This window comes from Trachemys scripta, chromosome 1 (assembly GCF_013100865.1).
Source record: "Trachemys scripta elegans isolate TJP31775 chromosome 1, CAS_Tse_1.0, whole genome shotgun sequence".
In the NCBI taxonomy this organism is placed as follows: domain Eukaryota; kingdom Metazoa; phylum Chordata; order Testudines; family Emydidae; genus Trachemys; species Trachemys scripta.
This window is the reverse complement of record NC_048298.1, coordinates 32,114,208-32,134,050: the sequence shown is the minus strand read 5'-3', so window position 1 is coordinate 32,134,050 and position 19,843 is coordinate 32,114,208. Positions and strand designations below refer to the sequence as shown.

At 39.7% G+C, this 19,843-nt stretch overlaps 1 protein-coding gene across 7 annotated transcripts in view; it reads right to left on the bottom strand.

Annotated features, from left to right (window-relative positions):
- The window catches only part of TAFA5 (TAFA chemokine like family member 5), a 595,960-nt gene that overhangs the window by 391,617 nt on the left and 184,500 nt on the right, over positions 1 to 19,843 (bottom strand). The gene's annotated exons all lie outside the window — the stretch shown is intronic.

Sequence of the window (19,843 nt, the reverse complement as noted above, 5' to 3'; positions counted from 1 at the left end):
GATTGTACTTTTAAGCTGTAAAGATCTCAATACTGTGTCCAGTGTTAACCTACCTGTGAAATGTATCCATTTTCCAGGAGTTGTATTTGTATCATAGAAACACAAGCCAAAATGTTAGCTGAATTTACTACTAGCTGTCTAAGCCTGCTGCAGCACTGATGGAACAAAATAACTTGGTTTCAAATAAAAAATATAAAGAAACAAAATTAAAAAAAAAAAAAGGGGGGGGGGAGTACAAACCACTTTGCATGAGATTCATACTTTCAGATTTTTAGTTCCATAATTTTACTTTTTTCTGGAAAGGGCTAGAAAGAATAGAAAAGACTTGCTATTGAGAAACATCAAAGCAAACTGGTAACATCTGTCTTGCTTCACTGTTTACAAAACACATATGGTCAAAATCATAATCTAAAATAGAATACTTAACCATCAATGATTGTGAAGCGATGTAAACACTGATGTATTTCAGCTGAAAAGAGGTCATACGGCTCAGACAAAAGCCTTCATTTTCAGAATCTCTAAATTCTAGGTTGTTTGTACTATTAAAAACTCCTGTGAATTTACAGTCAGATTACAAGCAGCTGGGGTGCACAGCCTACTGCAGGAAAATATGTACTTCCATATACATCAAGTTTATGCTTTGCACTGCATTGTAAATGTGTTAAGACTGTTCCTTTTGAAAGTATATTAAAATTTTTTGAAAGAAGATAGATGTCATTTAGATAGAGCACACCTATGAGATCCCCCTGAGGGCATATACTACCAATAAAGGGCAAAAGCGGGAGATACCATATTTAATCACTCGCTCTGACACAAGAGACCAGGACAGAATTTTGAGAGCAGCCCATGGCATGAAGGACATACCACACAAGAGATTAAAAGTAAAGCTGAAAAATAGCTTACAACATAGGAACACAATCTGTCTTTCTTTGTCTGTTTCAGTTCACAGCCCCAAATTCTGCAGTGAGTATTAGGATTAGGTATTCCAAGCTCTCAAACTACCACATTTATCCTGGTTTTGGATGAAATAAAAAATGCTTCCCCCAACGCATGGCATGGTTCAAAGCTGAGATGTGGTTTGCTTAAAAAGTTCATGAACTTCTGTTAACCTTTCAGTGAATCTGGGTCAGATTTGTGGTTCATAAATTTCACATGACATAACTGTACAAGCCTTCCATTTGTAAACTTGTACGTCGTTATTTTCCCAGCCACTCAAGGCATAGTGAGATAGCTAAGCCCTACCAAAATCACAGTCCATTTTAGTAAATTTCACTGTCATAGGATTTAAAAAAATCTTAAATTTCACAGTTTCAGATATTTTAATCTGAAATTTAGTGTTGTAATTGTGGGGATTCCGACCCAAAAAGAGGAGAGGAGGTCCACAAGGCTATTGTAGGGGGGTAACAGCATTGCTTCCCTTACTTCTGTGCTGCTACTGCTGGTAGCACTGCCTTCAGAGGGGCAGCTGCTGGCTGGGGACCCACCTCTGAAGGCAGCACCACTGCCAGCAGCAGTGCAGAAGTGAGGATGGCATAGTATGGTATTGATACCATTTCTTCTGCGCTGCTGGAGAGATGGGTCTGACCCAGTCCCAGGAGTAGCCACTGCAGGGAAAGACAAAGTTCTGTCTCTCCACAGCCCAGCCAGGACTAGCAGCTGGAGCTCGGCACACAGAAGGAGCACCCAGCCACAGCGCCCCCAGCCCTAAGCATTTGTGTGTTAAAGGGGTCTTGGGCTGGCTGTGGGGGGGTGATGATCACAGCGCCACCCTCCCCCCGAACCATAGCGCCCTGGGCAAATCACCCACATATAAGACCAGCCCTACCACCCCCGAAAGTGGCAACCTCCCCATACTATGCCACGCTGCTGCTGGTGCGGTCTTCAGAACTGCATGCCCAGCCAGCAGCCACTGCTCTCTGGCTGCCCAGCTCTGACGCCTGCGCAGAAATAGGGACGGCAATACCACAAACCCTGCTACAATAGCCAGATTTCACAGGGAAGACCAGATTTCACGGTCTTTGACACATTTTCCATGGCCATGAATTTGATAGAGCCCTAGAGATATCCAACCTGGGAAGGTTTCAGAGTGGTACCCATGTTAAGTCTGAATCAGCAAAAGCAATGAGGAGTCTTTGTGGCACCTTAGAGACTAACAAATGATGAAGTGGGTTTTAGCCCACAAAAGCTTATGTCCAAATAATTTTGTTAGTCTCTTAGGTGCCACAAGGACTCCAAGGTGGGAAGGCTCTTTCATTGATGAAAGAACAGAGTCTTTCAGAGCCACACACACCTGGAAGTAGCATGTATTTGGGGATCAAATTTAATCAATTTACTTAGTAAACAAGCTAGAAAAACAAAAAGTCAGACCAGATTTTCTGAGTGAGAATACTGGGGAAAAATACGGGCAAGGTTCTGTTTCCCTGAATTACTTTTAGTAAGTTACATTTTCTTGAATGGGTGTACTCACAAGCTAGAAGACAACTTTCAAGTACAGTGAATTTCACAACATTTCAGACCAAATGCTTCATAGAAATTTGTACCAATGTCTAACCCCAAGGCCTGACTGGTCCTTGAATCCAAATCCTAGCCTAAGGCTAAACCAGGACTGAACACTGCCTCAGTGTTCCAAAGTTTACAAAGTAAACAGTGGACCAAAGGTTTTTTTTTATATGGAAAATATGATATTGCTGCTAAAATTTGTTAATAACTGTGTTCTTATAAGAGCCATGTTAAAATTTGTACTAGCGGTCTTCCTCTTATTGTGCACATAAACCGTTCCAGTGAGAGAAGATGAAGACACATTGTGCAACACGTTTTACAATATACTGTGAAGGAGCACCCTTTTAAAATATAAAAGTGTGACCTTTTTATTAGTTTAAATTTGAAAAACAAACAGAAGAGGAGGAGAGGTTGACAGGAAACAACAAAATGGTTGCAGGGCTGAAACCGAGAGTTAAATAGACATTCTTATGGCAGCGTATGCACTAAAGTCTCATGTTTGTATACACAAATTCAGTGCTGAATTGCCAAGAGGTGTCTAAGCCTACAAGTGCACGGCTTACTGTTCAGACTGACAGGCAACAGTTGTCTTTGGCTGACTGATACTTGACAGTTAAAAGATTACTTTTCATCCTCCCACCACCTGTTTGAAGCCTTCTTTAGAAAATAAAGAAATTAAATGCATGACACGTGCTGCTCAGATAAGCAAAGTAAAAGTTGAATATGCAACTTTAGCTTTTTTGCCTTGCACTTCAGCATTATGAGACAGTTTTTACATTCATAGTCACAGTAGATGCACATGTATTTAAGATTCGAGTACACATTTCTATTATGGTATGTTACATTTCATTGATTTAAATAATTGAACTATAGTGATGACTTGCAGCAGTGGTGAATTTGGGCTTGTACTGCAATACTTATACACATGAGAGAAGATGTAGGGTTAAGAATTCAATCTTAATGTTGCCCAAACATATGTTTTCCATTTTGTAAATTCACATTTCAAATGTGTAGTTATATCAAATTCATGAAGCTGGAAGATGATAAAGTTCAGAATATTTTAGACTATGGACAGGGGGAAAAAACATGGCAAAATGTTTAGCTAAAATGTAAGTGCTTTGCATCATTTCAGCAGCAAACTAAAGTTACAACAAACATACCATTTATATGATTACAAGCTTTTCTATTTTCACCTAGAAATCAAATACATACACCCATCATACATCTACACAAACCAAAATGGCATTCTGGATATTGAGATGCAAACAAACACACATGCAATACCACTTCATTTCTAGTAGTAGCAACTTTTCCAGCTAGAACAAAATTCCAGCAGGCTACCTGGATACGTATTTAAGTCTCTCACGGCACAAAATTATATATAAGCTTAGCAAAGCTTTTGTACAGCTGGGATTGTGATCCAACTGAAATACAAAATAAAGTCTGGTAACTGAAGAGTGAGGGAAAGACAAACACTGTTTCTCCCGCATATCTGTGCACGTAGGCTTTAAGTTACTGACAAAAATGTAAAAAAACAGTACAGCCTAACACAACTGTGCCAGCTGGAACAGAATTCTAGGAACAGACATATATCAATGAGCACACCAACCATGCTATTGACTGTTAACATAAAAGGTAAAGCATAATTGTAAACTATGGAAACTACCCTTGTGAAAAGGTCATGTGTCTTTCACAGCTTGTCTTTTCTGTTTGGATTATCTACGTAGGTATGTTACAATGTAGGAAAGGGCCCACTTTTGCATTAGTTTATATCTGAATTGATGAGTGATCTCATGCAAACATTTTAAATACGCTACCTTATCACATTCACATGTATTTTCATTCATGTAGAAAAACAAGCAATGTTTGAACAACACTTGGAAGAGGGACTTGTACACAGTATAAATTGAGGGGGAGGGGAGAAGTGTTTAGATAAAAAAGTTAACACACCAACTTCTGCTACCTTTTTCCTGCTTATATTAAACTTGTGTTTGAAAAAGAGAGCTCACTCACTACTCAGATTCTCCTTCTATTGCAGGGGTGTGCAAACTACAGCCCGTGGGCCAGATCCAGCCCACGAGCCGTTTTAAGCCGGCCTGCGAGCTCCCACTGGGGAGTGGGATCTGGGGCTTGCCCCTCTCCAGGCGGGATGCTGGGTTGGGGGCCACAACACGCAGCTCAACCCCACTCCAACACTCCAGCCAGAGTGCAGCATTGGGGATCACACCACACGGCTCCCGGAAGCAGCTGCATGGCCCTGCTTCAGCTCCTACGCATTCCAATGGGAGCTGCAGGAGCGGTGCCTGCAGATGGGGCAGTGTGCAGAGCCTCCTGGCCGTGCCTCCATGCAGGAGCCAGAGAGGGACATGCCACTGCTTCTGGGAGCTGATTGAGGTAAGCACTGCTCAGAGCCTGCACCCCTGAGCTTCTCCCCACATCCCAACCCCCTGCCCCAGCCCTGATCCCACTCCCGCTCTCCAAACCCCTCAATCCCAGCCCAGAGCACCCTCCTGCACCCCAAACCTCTCATCCCCAGCCCCACCCCAGAGCCCGCATCCCCAACAGAGCCCTCACCCTCTCCCACACTCCAACCCCAATTTTGTGAGCATTCATGGCCCGCCATACAATTTCTATTCCCAGATGTGGCCCTCAAGCGAAAAAAATTTTGTCCACCCCTGTTCTATTGTGTGCAGCAGTGAAATTTTAATTCCATGTGTTTGGTATCACAGTTTACTGCCATCAAATTCAGAATTATGGCTTCACTGCTGGGTTAAGTAGGAGAAACAAGATTGGAAAGAAGACAAAAACCACACTTGTTTAAAAGTATTTTACATTCATATAATAGCTCTTTCACCTGGAAGGATCCCAAAGTGCTTTACAAATTCATGGAAGTGATATACAAACTGGACTGAGGGAGCACTTCACCCACTTGAAAATGTCCTGCCATCACTGGAATTAAAAAAAAAAAAAAATAACTTTTCTCCATCACAGTTTAGGACAGGAGATGACGAGAGCTAACATATCTAATTTACTCTTGGGGAAATTTTGTGCCACTACGCAATGCAGAATTTAGCAGAAATTAATGTGTATGCAGAATTTCCTTCCCCCCACAGAAATGGGCTGCAGGCCGCCACTTGGGGCTACTGGAACTGGCAGAAACCAGCTCGCACATAGAAGACACTGCTGGGGGAGGAAGAGGGAGAGGAGGGTTCCCAGCACCTGCAGTTCTCAGCATGCCCTGGGGGAAGGAGACGGTGGTGCACAGGAAACTCCTAACAAGCCTGGAACCAAGCATCACGCTTTTTTCCCTCTGGATCCCTGGACTCTGAGGGATAGGGGTGCGGCTATCTGAGCTGGGGGGCAGGGCTGTGCTCTGGGGAGCAAAGAGGGGCAGGGGGGGCTCTGTGGCTGGGCTCTCAGGGGTAGGGTGTATTGGCTGGGGCGGGAGGGTGCAGCTGGGCTCTCGGGGGGAGGGGGCAGAGAAACAGGAACTGGGTTGTCATAGGTGTTTCTTTAACTCTCTACTACTGGGGGAATTTGTGTGTGTTTGTCTGTATTGTTTCAGGAATACTTGATGACAGGTACTTTTAAATAAATTATCAACATAAATGAAACTGGCATGATTATGTAGTGTTATTATGACAAATAAAATTTGCAGAATTTTAAAATATTGTGCGCAGAAGTTTTTTTTTATTTATTTATTTTTTTGGTACAGAATTCTCCCAGGAGTACTAATTGAAACAGCAGAGATGATTTAAATAGAATTAATGTAACTATCTATGTTGCAATTTAGCTAGCACCCATACTCCTCCTAGTTAGTATCTCTTTTTCAGCTTGCCTGAAAGATAGCATCTCCAGTAGCTCCCATTGCCATCAGCTAAGCCATGATATGAAGTGCCACCAACACCACTTTCTGAAGTATCCATGTGCTCCTTAAAAGTCTGATACTGATGCAGCCCAACTGCACTTAGCAAGGTGAATAATCTTGAGTCACGTTTTCAAATGATCCGTAACCTGGTATGCAACTGTCCACGTGCACTTTTCCATACCTGCAGTTGAAAAACTTTACATATGCAAAACCTTGTGAATACAAAATTGTGCATATACCAAGGGAGGCTATTTCTTGAAAATGGCTCACTTATTTGATGTACTGTATTTTAAATGTTTTTCTTAGCATAGGGGCAGTCACATGTACACAGAAGCTGGATTTCAATTATGTCAACATGCATAACAAATATTATATTTTAATTAACAGTTTAACCACTTGTTTGTCATACAGCAAAGGGCAGTAAAAGATCTCCTTGATACAAGCTTCCTACTCAGAGATCTTCTTGTGATGTAATCTAGGGAAGAAATTTAAGGGCGCTGCAAAAGATACTGGCCAAGCCTTTAAAAAAAATGAATGCTCTAAAGTCTGTATTTAGATATCTGGCTGAGTTTCAAAAGTGCTGAGCATGGACCACAATGAAATCTGCTGCATGCGCTGTGCTTTAAACATAGGCCAGGTGCCTGGAAATGGACTTGGAACCTAACTTTAGGCTCCTGCTTTTGAAAATTTTGGCCACTGAGTTCTTCTGTGGATAGTGGAACCATTGCAAAGGCTGGCCAGAAAAAGCAAGAACAGAATCTGTGCAATGAACTCCACCCACCCACTCCACCCTCAGAAACTAAGAAGCATCACAAACCCTAACACTTTCCACTCAAAATGCAAAGTGTGTTTCTGTCACCAGATCTTCTCTAGCACAAACAGAGAACAACTTTTTTTTTTTTTTTAAACCATAACAAATGAAACCACTCCACTGCATACACTTCTCCCTCTCGGGAGAAGGTGAGAGAACAAACACGGGACAATGTTAGTCAGGTCACTGAATACATTACTACGTATTCAGATACTGCGGTGGTTAGCACAGTATAAGAAATTATATGGAACAGAAGAGGAGCTACCATCAAAATATTTAATAACTAAAACTGGGTTGGGAGAGGAAACCTGGCAGTACACCAACAACTAGAGAAGGGAGGGACCTAACAGCCTAATAATTGTTCTCTGGCAATTAGGTTATAAGCGCCAGTGTATAATTTTATTACTGTTAAAATACCTAGTAACAAGGACAGTCCCGTCACTCTTAAACACACATATGGAAGAGAGTTAGACTATGTCTACACTAAGGACCTTACAGTGGCACAGCTGTACCACTGCGGCTACAACGCTTTAAGGTCTCCTGCAGAGCTGCTCTATGCCAGCAGGAGAGCGGTCTCCTGCTGGCATAATTAAACCACCCCCAACGAGCAACAACAGCTATATCAGCGAGAGCATTTCCCGCCGACATAGCCCTGTCCACACCGGCACTTTTGTTGGTGAAATCTATGTCGGTCAGGGGTGTTTTTTTCACACCCCTGACTGACAAAAGTGCTAGGGTAGATAAAGCCTTACTCAAGCCTAAGATACTCTAACCTACCAAAAGGTTGGGAAATGTTTTCTCTTGAGACATCTATGGCAGCCCAAGCTGACCCTTAATAGCTCAGACACATCATGGCTCAGAAGGCCATGGATGTCAGCAAACTTAGAGATCCTAATATAATGATATTTATAAAGTATTGGATAGTAATAGTAATTCTTTTATAGTAAAGAAATATGTAAAAGAAACAAATAAATTATTCATGCTGCTCCCAATCACTTAAACAAGAATCCCATGTGTTGATGGCCAGGCTGTTTAGTGGCAATTGGGGCACATTTTAAATGCAGTAAGTTGACTATTTCATTATCAAATGAGGCCTTGATCCTTCAAACTGCTCAATACATGGAGGCTTACCGACTTCAGTCATGCTTCACATGGGCACAGAGGGTTGTCTACACAAAGCCATGTGCAGGATTGGGATCAGAGTTTGTAATCTTCACAGTAACTTGTATGTGTTAATATTGGTCTTTCAATATGGTAACTAAGAGCATGTCTACACTACATAATTAAGTTGCCTTAAGTTGACATGCAGCCACTGCCGTAATTAATTCCAGGGCTTTGGAGCGGAGCCCGGAGCTGGAGCCCGGAGCAGCTCCGGAGCAGTGGAGCTCAGGTTTTTGCCTGGAGCTGGAGCACAGCTCCAAAGCCCTGAAATTTTTAACATTCACACTATGCTCCTTCTGTCGGCGGTGTTCGTCCTCATCAGGAGTGCTTGCACCGATTTAACTGACAGTGTGGGGACAGACAGCTGGAGCCCTGTCCCCCCGGGCTGACAGACTTCAACCTAACTCTGTAGCGTAAATAAATGTTAATATGGCAATTTAAATGAATTGTGGGGCCACACTGTAAACTTCTTACTCACAGTGGGTTTGTCCACACTAGAAAAGAGGTTGGGTTGTGTTGCTGACCACAATCTTTTCCCTACCATTAGATGCCTTTTTTTTTCTATTCAGCTGGTCAAGGTCTGCAATAGGATTAAAGTGTTAACCACATTCACACTAAGGAAAAGGTCACAGTGATATAGTTAGCTAGCATACCCCCACCTAACCTCCATCTCTGTTCTAGTACAAAGAGGCCCAGGAATGAGCAATTTTATCACACAAATACTTCTATTGGATAGGAATTCATAGTTTGGCTTGATAATTGCTAAGCTATTTAACAAAATAAACATAAAAGTATGTTGTATAGTACAACACAGTTGTTTTGTTAATTATACTGAAATTTTACAGTGTTCTTTCTTGTTATTCTAAAATAATTTCAGAGAACAAAAATGTATGTTCTATATTTTGATACATGCTATCATGTCTCAATCTACTATGGAATTGCTTTCATTTAGTTAAGGAATCTACTTTCCCACAGATATATGTGCGCCAGCAGCTCCCATTACTGTTAATGGACATTATGTGCCTACTGACAGCAGAATAGATACCTTAGGCCACATATTAGTAAGTGATAGCATTAGAAATAATCTTATAGAGATGATATATTTTCTAATTTGACTTTCATCATCTTAATGAGTGTCAAAGAGGAGAGGCTTACAAACCCCATCCTCTCATGAAACTAAAATCATTTTTCAAACTACTTGTTAAAATAACCATACCAAATACTGATTTTTTTCAATATTTTTTAAACCATAGTTGTTAAAATATACACAATTTTAGGGGATGCAATTAATTTTGTGAACAATTATCAATCTTCATCTTGAAGAGATTACCAGTGAGAGTTCAACAAAGCAACAAAAGCCAATAAAAACAAATACAACGTAGTAAGATGACATGAAAAATAAAATGCAGGATTGTGTTTGGCCCTGTCTGAATGCACAAGGAAAGGGGAAAAGGCACAAGGAGCTTTTCCCTTGTTGCACCCCCATGCAAGGAACAGACACAATCCCAGGCTTTACACTTTCTGGGACAGACAGCTCCTTTTTAAATCAATAGCAAAAATTTCCACTAATTTCAATAGGGCCGGATTAAACCCTGAGTGCAAAGACTCCAATGGCAGTGCTAGAAAGCTGAAAAAAGGAGGGATGAAGATGTGGAGGAAAGGTAGGGTGACCAGACATCCTGATAAAATAGGGACCATCCTGATATTTAGGTGTTTCTCCCGTGTCCCGACCAATCTTTGTTGTTGTTTTTTTTTTGCCCCCCCGGCAGACCCTTCCCCCCCCCCCCCCCCCGCATGTGTCCCAATATTTTCTTCCTCTCATCTGATCACCCTAAGGAAAGGAGACCACGGACATGTCACCCCCACCACCCTGCGTACACCAGCCAAGAAAGATGACCCAACACACATGCTGTACAGCACCTTTTTAAAGAAGCTGGCAGCAGCCATGTTCTCCCAGTGGTTACTGAAGCTGCCTCACAATGCTTCTGGGAGCTCTCCAAACTGACTATTCTCATGTGGCTGGTACTAGTTTTGCCCAAGCCCTTGTGAGACAGCACATATATACTGTTCTCCTAAGCAGCCAGTTGTCTGGTAACCTGCAAATGTCAGCATTCTAAAGGGACAATATGGGTAAGGTAATATCTTTTATTAGACCAACTTCTGTTGGTGAAAGAGACAAGGTTTTGAGCTAACATAGAGCTCTTCTTCAGATATCTCTAATATCCTAGTACAGAGGTTCTCGCAACAAATTTTTTGGTGGCCTCAGAGTGTGGCCATTAACTCTTGCTGTCTATACCAAGTAAGGTATTTACAGATATTATTCTAGACAGAACAAAGAGGTAGTTTCAAAGTTACAACAAAAACAGGCAAGGTTCAGTCAGGAGAAATCATGTTTGATTTGTGTTTGGATCACATAGGAATCCTACGTATCATCATAGAACTGTCAATAAAATGGCAGTCACCACTTTATATAAATGTTATAGATTTCAAAAAAAGCCTTTGATACAGTGGATAGAAGAGTTTTATAGAAGCTGCCACACATCACCATGGAATTCCTCAGAAATTTGAAAGTATGATTCAGAGTTTATGACATGCCAATACATAACAGCGAACTGACTAAGCCATTCAAGATTACTCCAGGCTTCAGACAAGGATGTCTTACATTCAGCCATGATATTTTTACTGGTAGTAGATTGGATAATGAGAAAGGCCACAGAACAACCAAGGGGAATACAATGATTAACTTTCACACAGAAGTAAGAGGAGCTTGACTGCAGGTGACATTAATTTGCTATGCCACACCCACAGAGACTTGCAAACCAGCACAAATAATCTCCTGGCCTATGCACAATTAGAGTTGAAAATCAACACCAAGAAAACTAAAACCATGAATATCAGCAGACAACAACAACAACAACAAAAAACCTTCCAAAAACTCTGTGGGACTGTCATTGAAGAGGTATGATCTTTCACATACACCTCTAACTCGATCTAACGCTGTCCTCGGGAGCCAAAAAAATCTTACCATGTTATAGGTGAAACCGCGTTATATCGAACTTGCTTTGATCTACCGGAGTGCGCAGCCCCGCCCTGCTTTACCACGTTATATCCAAATTCGTGATATATCGGGTCGCATTATATTGGGGTAGAGGTGTATCTTGTACTTACAATGCTGCCTGCCAACTGGTGGAACAGAAAAAGACTGTAAGACCAGAATAGCAAAAGCCAGGCAAGCCTTTGCAACTCTAAAGCCCAGCGGAGAAACAGAAATCTTGCCCTCCCAACCAAACTTTGAATATTTAACACCACTGTAAAAATCAATCTTATTACATGGTGCTGAAACTTGGGGATTTAAGACTTTACTATCTGAAATCCAAGTTTTCATGAACTATCCTCAATATCAGATGGCCGGGGGGGCGGGGGGGGGGGAAACAAAACAACAACCCACCAGTGAAGAACTCTGAAAGACAAAACAGAAACGAATAGGATAGGAAATTACAGAACAAAAATGGAGATGGCTAAGACATATATGGAGGAAAGACTCGAACAACATAGCATAGAATGGAACCCCCAGAGAAAGAGGCAATAAGGAAGACCAAAGATAACATGGAAACACACAACAGAAGCAGAATTGAAAGCTATCAAAACGATAGAACAGAAGCCAAGAATGCAGCAGAAGACCGGCAAAGATGGAAGCCAGTGGTGAAGGCCCAATGTTCCAATGGAATGGAGAGGCATAAGAGAGGAAGAATAGACACTGGTATGTGGGCTGCCTGCCCCCTATCTCCAGGGCTCAGCAGGGACCTCTCGCCATCTCTACAAGAGATTGGTGGGTAGGAAAGAAAAAGAAGTGAGCATAAATTCAGGGACTTTGTTCTCCTACAGGTTTTTGTATATTGCCATTCCTGATATCTGACTTGTGTCCATTTATCCTCTTGCGTAGTGACTGTCCAGTTTGGCCAATGTACATAGCAGAGGGGCATTGCTGGCATATGATGGCATATATAACATTGGTGGATGTGCAGGTGAATGAGCCGGTGATTGGAGAGCTTAAACCTCTCCAACGCATCATCAGTGATCTACAACCCATCCTGGACAATGATCCCTCACTTTCACAGACCTTGGGAGGCAGGCCAGTCCTCGCCCACAGACAACTTGCCAACCTTAAGCATATTCTCACCAGCAACCACGCACCGCACCATAAGAACTCTAACTCAGGAACCAACCCATGCAACAAACCTTGATGCCAACTCTGCCCACATATCTACACCAGCAACACCATCACAGGACCTAACCAGATCAGCTACAACATCACCGGCTCATTCACCTGCACGTCCACCAATGTTATATATGCCATCATATGCCAGCAATGCCCCTCTGCTATGTACATTGGCCAAACTGAACAGTCACTACGCAAGAGGATAAATGGACACAAGTCAGATATCAGGAATGGCAATATACAAAAACCTGTAGGAGAACACTTCAACCTCCCTGGCCACACAATAGCAGATGTAAAGGTAGCCATTTTACAGCAAAAAAACTTCAGGACCAGACTCCAAAGAGAAACTGCTGAGCTCCAGTTCATTTGCAAATTTGACACCATCAGATCAGGATTAAACAAAGACTGTGAATGGCTATCCAACTACAGAAGCAGTTTCTCCTCCCTTGGTGTTCACACCTCAACTGCTAGCAGAGCACCTCACCCTCCCTGATTGAACTAACCCTCGTTATCTCCATACTGATTTATTCCTGCCTCTGGAGATTTCCATTACTTGCATCTAAAGAAGTGAGGTTCTTACCCACGAAAGCTTATGCTCCCCATACTTCTGTTAGTCTTAAAGGTGCCACAGGACTCTCTGTTGCTTTGGGCAGAAATTGTAACTCACAACTTCTGTTGTTGTATTTGTTTACTTGTTTATCTATTTCTGTTTGTCTGTATTGTCTTTTAAACTGTAAACTCTTTGGAGCAATAACCTAGTCTAGATTTGCACAGTGCCTTTTTCTCCTTTCAGTGAAGATGCTTAACAGTTATTAACATTAATGGCATATTTTTTCATTATTTGGGTTTTATCATAATTGATACATTTATACTCTGTCAGTAAATCATAAAGAAGCAAACAAGATGCAGAAAAAACAGTCATACTATTCTATACAACAACAGAAAACAAATGAAAATCAATACACAGTAAAGTAATTGCTATCTTTCAAAACTGACTTGCCTTAATATTCATAAGATTCCATCATCATTTCATAAAATAAGTTAAAGCAGCCTCTGGTACAATCTATATATATATTTATAGCCAAGCATGCAAAAATGCTTACAACAACAATTACAGGATCTTTACACAATACATGAAGCCAAAAAGCCTTCACTTTATCTACCAACATCTACTTTAAAAAATAAAAAAGTCTCAGTCCATTTCCCCCCCAGAGATGGAATAAAATGTTAAGCAAGAACAGATAATTAATGAGAGATGAAGATGCACAGCAAGAGAAAATACCCTCACAATTATTTGAGTCCAACATCATTTAGTTAATAGGTGTAAACAAGAGGATATTCAAGCAGCAGCCATTTCAAAACAACTGTTCAGTATTCTTGTGGTCATACTGTATTCTCAGATCCACTACAAACATCTCTAAAATGTATATTAAGTTAAACAACTGAAGGGCTAACAATAGGTTCTTCCTTTAGGGCTGTAAGATCCCACAGCAAGCATGGTGCAGAGAGAATTAGATTGTGATAATTTACTACTGTAAAAACTCTAGCACAAAACAAAAAGGGACTACCCAGAGACTATATCATACAACATCAGTGTCCTGATTTATCACTACCTTCAGGAGAGCAACAGGACTCTGAAATGTGGGTATAGTCTTTGATAAAGTGGAAGGCAACAGGTACAAAATATTACTCATTTACTTTTAAAAAGCATTACAACTTTGTGTATTTAAAACAAATATATATATATGTTACTGCTGCCACAAGGAAGCAGTAACTAGCACCCAGCCACCTCCACACTTTGAAGTACAATTATATCAATCAGTAGCTGTAGCACATTTAAATATACCAACAACAGATGAATATGTGGTCTTCACTGAGGAAAAGGTTCCAGATTATTTCAGCTTTTCTCTTGTTGCAAGGACTTGCAGTGGACTTTGGTGTTGCTAGATGGTAGCCACTGTTTTCCAACAGGACACCTGGAAGCACAAGTTTCTAATCCTTTTAGCATACTTTTTCATGCTTTTTAAATCTCTACACACTTTATGTGAAATTAGATGGCATCATTATCATTTTTTATACAGCATCAGGGTGCCACATACTTTACTGGCAGCTATAAAGAGGACATTCATTAGCTAATCCAGTTTAGGGAGAAGCATCAAGTCAGCTGTTTGCACTCTCCTCCTGTCCTGGGGCTTGTTATGTCATAGAGCTAGTATACTTTAGAGCAGCCTTATGGCTACTCTAAAGTAGGCTGGCTATGGCCTTAAAGTGCTGGTATGCTAGGTAGGGATTGCCAAAATGCAGCCTTCCTCCCTGGCAGTAAGAAATCCCAGTCAATTACTTTTTCTGATTCCAATACATGAAAAGGAATGGAGATGAAGCAAGGTTGAGGATATGTGCTAAAGTCTCTATCCCAAAGAGTGAACAAACTAAATGGTTCTTAAGACCTTATCTTGCATTATGACATACTTTTAAAAAAAAAAAAAAACAGCATGAATCACCATATGTGCACTTCCTCTGCTTGTTATCCCAGAGACCCAAAAGTAGTATGATTAGGCCAAGAAGTTATTTATAACAAAATATTGAAGATGTTTTGCATGTTCTTATATGCTATGCTCTCTCCTAAACAGCTCTGAACTCCGTTTTGGCAAAGTAACATTAATTAAAAACTGACTTTGGATGGAATGAATCACAGAAAGAACTGATCCATTCTCAGTACAATGTTTTCATGTGACAAATACTATCTTGATCGTACACCTTTCACGTTATGACAAAAAATTCAAAATGCACACAAGAGCACATATGAGCATGACAACTGCTTTTACAGAACATTTCAATACATCCATATTATTTTTTCCATTATACATATGTGGGATTAGCTGTTTGATGTTGCCACTTCAAACAAGCATTGTTCATCCCTCTTCAGAATGTTAACAAGAATTAATATGAAGATCTATGTTGTGTCCAGTAAAGAAATTATTTATATAATGCCAAAGATAATAGGAAATGAATAGGCAGACCATTCTGTGTTGGCTTTCCAGGACAAGACACAGGATAGACACAAAAATCCATATATAGACAAATAATATGATTTTGCATTGCAAATGGTATCTTAGACTCACCAAATCTTCAGAGCATAAGGATACTTTTTAACCAAGATGGATTTTTGTCTTCCTGCCAAAGGCAGGCAATGTACCAGACTAGAGGGATCATTGGTCTGATCCAGTATAGAAAATCATATGTACAGATTTACAGTTAAAACTAGGGCTGTCAAGCGATTAAAAAAATTAACTGCACAGTTAAACAATAATAGAATACCATTTATTTAAATATTTTTGGATGTTTTCTACATTTTTAAATATATTGATTTCAATTACAACACAAAATTCAAAGTGTACAGTGCTCAATTTATATTTTTTATTACAAGTATTTGCACCGTAAAAAAACATAGTATTTTTCAATTTACCTAATACAAGTACTGTAGTGCAATCTCTTTATCACGAAAGTTGAACTTACAAATGTAGAATTATGTAGAAAAAACCTGCATTCAAAAACAAAACAATGTAAAATTTTAAAGCCTACAAGTCCACTCAATCCTACTACTTGTTCAGCTAATTGCTCAGACAAACAAGTTTGTTTACATTTTCAGGAGCTAATGCTGCCCTCTTCTTATTTACAACGTCATCAGAAAGTGAGAACAGGGGTTCTTGTGGCACCGTTGTAGCTGGCGTCGCAAGATACTTACGTGCCAGATGCTCTAAAGATTAATATGTCCCTTCAAGCTTCAACCATCATTCCAGGGGACATGCTGATGACGGGGTCTGCTCAATAACAATCCAAATCACTGTGTACCGACGCATGTTCATTTTCATTTCTGACTCAGATGCCGCTGGCAGAAGGCTGATTTTCTTTTTTGGTGGTTCAGGTTCTATAATTTCTGCATTGGAGTGTTGCTCTTTTAAGACTTCTGAAAGCATGCTCCACACCTCATCCCTCTCAAATTTTGAAAAGGCATTTCAGATTCTCAAACCTTGGGTTGAGTGCTGTAGCTATCTTTAGAAATCTCACATTGGTACCTTCTTTACGTTTTGTTAAACCTACAGTGAAAATGTTCTTAAAATGAACAACATGTGCTGGGTCATCATCTGAGACTGCTATAACATGAAATATATAGCAGAATGCAGGTAAAACAGACCAGGGGACATGCAATTCTCCCCCAGGGAGTTCAGTCACAAATTTAATTAACACATTATTTTTTTAAAATAAGCTTCATCAGCATGGAAGCAAGTCCTCTGGGATGGTGACCGAAGCATGAAGGGGCATACGGATGTTTAGCATATCTGGTACGTAAATACCTTGCAATGCCGGCTACAAAAGTGCCATGCAAATGCCTGTTCTCACTTTCTGGTGACATTGTAAATAAGAAGAGGGCAGCATTAGCTCCTGAAAATGTAAACAAACTTGTTTGTCTGAGCGATTGGCTGAACAGGAAGTAGGACTAAATGGACTTGTAGGCTCGAAAGTTTTACATTGTTTTATTTTTTGAGTGCAGTTATTTAACAAAAAAAAATCTACATTTGTAAGTTACACTTTCACAGTAAAGAGATTGCACTACAGTATTTGTACGAAGTGAATTGAAAAATACAATTTCTTTTATCATTTTTACATTGCAAATATTTGTAATCAAAAAGAATGTACTCTGATTTCAATTACGGCACAGAATACTATATATTAAAATGTAGAAAAACATCCAAAATATTTAATAATTTTAAATTGGTATTCTATTATTTAACAGTGTAATTAAAACAACAATCATGATTTTTTTAATCATACTAATTTTTAGTTAATCATGTGAGTTAATGGCGATTAATCAAGAGCCCTAGTTAAAACACTGACCACATTGCGCTTCATTAACCAAAAACATGGAGTTGCAAGCACCCCACAACAAGACCTACCAAGTAAAGGGTATTGTCCTAACAAGTTTCAGTTATACCAGTGTACTCTGTCTCATTTGTCTGTAATTTTCTCCACCTTTTAGATTGGAGCGGGCAGGGTGGCATAAGGATAGTAGCACATTTAGTCAACCACAGTGGAACACATGGGCTGGGGTTACTGGACAATGGGGTGGGAAGAAGAGAAGGGACATTAAGATGCACTCTTTTTTTGTAAATATAGCTAACAAGACATGCATTTTGCCGGGTTTTCTTGTATTTTAACTATCTAATTAAACTAGGCTCTTCAAGGAAGTGAAGACTTTTTATTCTGCATTTGTACAGTGCCTAGCACAATGGGGGTCCTAGCTCTAACAGGGTGTGTAGGAATTACATTATGAATAACAACAACCACCAACAGATTGTGCCGTCCTTTTGGTCACAGAGGTATGAAATTTTAATATTAAGCATTTGAGCCATCAAAAAAGCAGAATGAATCCCAAAGGTTTTAGTTTTTAGCTCTAAAACCACCCAGCATTTTTGCAAATATTTTCTTAGCTGCAATAGGTCTAAAGTGTATGGATGGCATTTTCTTGGTGTCCCCTTTTATATTACATTAAAGGTCTCAATAAGCATAAACCGTAATTGTCTTCCAACTTCATCCTTTTAATAATCAAAGTCATGATCAAATGTGTACACCAAAAATCAAATAATATTATTCTTCCTAGATTTGTGCAACATAATATTATTAGGAGGAAATCAGACAGTAGGTGCAGGGGATGGTTGAAATCTGATGGAGCTAGATCACGAGAAGTAGCCCTTTTCAGCGTGCTTCTTCTGTGTCTAGACACAAATACCTTTCACTTTAAATAGACTATTAACAATATTACAAGACTGTGTTCATTTACTGTTTCAACAGATAATTATTTTTTGGTAAAGAAAAGACAGACTCTCCCTATTGGTATATCTTGGCACACCTACATCAAGTGTAAAACCCTTGGTGAAAGGAAATGAAAGGATATTTTATAATGCCTTGTCTGGGTAGCATCTATTAACAGCTGTACATTTTCCTCCTCTTCCTTGTTTTTGTTATTTAGAAACTTGGACACTATACTTAAAATTTTATCTTGTTTCTAAGCAGGCTCTTCTATTTTCAGTCATACTGGGCTAACAGTCAAACATTCAAGAGATTGCGTTTCTGTTAGTTGTATTTAGCTAATTTCTCATACATGTAACTATAGTAAATCTTAAGATAAAATGCTATTTGGTTGCCTTTCAAAATTTCTTTCCCACTCTAACACTCTTTCAAGCTCAATTTGTTCTAAGGATGAAGTCTGTTGCCTGGCTAAGACGCTTAATACTCCTCTTACTTTACAAGTCCCACTGTAATCTGGTGACATTCCGGTTCATCTGTGCTTCTCTGCATGCAATGCAGTCTTTGTATACACACAAGCATGACACAAGAGACCACAAGCAATTATAATTCAGCATGTTAAATGTGACAAAGCCCAGAAAAGCAAGAAAATATATAGCTAAGACATGTCCTTAACTCAGGTTCATTGTACATATGTAACATAGGCAACACGTCTGGTATAGAAGATATCTTACTGTTTGGAGACCAAGGTACCTCCCAAGCACAAAAGGGGAAACTGAAGAGAGTTTCCACTGCATAGCCAAATTCCTTTCATATTCCTTTTCTTCAATTGTTTATAAACATGTATATGTTAATTTTTGAAGACTAAAGGGAAAAAAAAACTCAGAGAAGGGCAAGATAGTTGACACAATGGACCATAATGGCTTGTTCATAGTATATACAGTCTATTGGGTCATTTTTAATTTATATAAGGGCTTCTCATTATAACAGCTATATAAGGTATATAGATAATCTTAAATGTGTGTTACTTATTCCATTGCAATGGCATCTGAAATTACAATCTATCATATAAAACACATTTCAACCTGTTCCAACAAACTTTTGGGGTTAATATTCCCAAAGCGCTTTGGAAATTGATGCATAGATCTTTTCCCTAAAACTTTTTTACAATATTTACCAGTCTCACCTACTGTATGAGATTATGGGTTTATATGAGCTGCAATTAAAAAAAATATATATATGAAAAATCTGAAGTGTGTAGATATTTTTAACTGTTAAAATGTTTTAAACTCTCAAAATAACAAAAAGAAGAACAGGAATACTTGTGGCACCTTAGAGACTAACAAATTTATTAGAGCATAAGCTTTCGTGGACTACAGCCCACTTCTTCGGATGCATATATATATATATGCTGTAGTGGCTGTAGTCCACGAAAGCTTATGCTCTAATAAATTTGTTAGTCTCTAAGGTGCCACAAGTA